The sequence below is a fragment of the Anolis sagrei genome, chromosome 1, assembly GCF_037176765.1.
Source record: "Anolis sagrei isolate rAnoSag1 chromosome 1, rAnoSag1.mat, whole genome shotgun sequence".
NCBI classification, from domain to species: Eukaryota; Metazoa; Chordata; class Lepidosauria; order Squamata; family Dactyloidae; genus Anolis; species Anolis sagrei.
Genome location: NC_090021.1, coordinates 148,679,190 through 148,680,118, shown reverse-complemented (window position 1 = coordinate 148,680,118; position 929 = coordinate 148,679,190).

The following is a 929-nucleotide window of genomic DNA, read 5'->3' as shown; positions in this document are numbered from 1 at the left end:
TCTAAATTTGCTTCTGACACGATAAATAAATTATTCATCAGCCTTCATTGATTTGTGTTCAGATTTTTGGAACAGCAGAAAACTATCTCGCTCTACCTTCTGCCTCAGTCCATCAGATATTTCAGGATGACTCGCATAATTTTTATCTGAGAAATGTATGATGTTTTAATCTATAGAATTTTAAAACCCTGCTTTCGTGGAACTTCAATCATATCAGCATTATTGTGGGACTTAGGTCATGAAATCAACTTCATGACGGAAAACGGCACTTTGTACTTTCCTCTGCACTTTGTTCATTTCGCGTGTTGAATGAGATTGTAAGAAACCAACTGCTTTCATTATAGAATCATACTGTTAATCAATATATTGTATTCACACAAGAAGAGTTAGGCAATAGTCCTATAGCCAATTATTTGAGATTTCTCCCACAGAACTCAAAGGGAATTGCTTTTTGTACCATCAAGAGTGCAGATAACATTTCTGATATTTTGAACCATAAACATTATGGCTTTCTAGCTTAATCTTCCTTTCTGTTACTTAATAAAAAAAACAGGCGCCCTATTCCTAAATAAAAGGAATTCCAAAATCTTTATTAGCCAACAGTGGTATTTTGCTATCAGAACTATCAAGGAAGGAAGGCTCTCCAATACCTGAGGATAAAAGCAGATATAGATTGTGAAGCTATATCTGCCATATACATGCAGTAAGACCATAAAAGCCCCATTTATATTCTTTTCAGGAGAAAGCTTATCAGGTTCCGAGAAAGAACTATTGTCTGACTTGCAATAAATGGCACTGTAACTATTTTTTTCAACAGAGAGAAAAGCTACAATTGGGTCCAGCTTTAACGAGATTTTTTTTTCTAGAAAGCAAAAACTGTCCTTTGTCAGTTCCATCTAAAGACAGACAGAACTTTGTTTCAGCTGCCA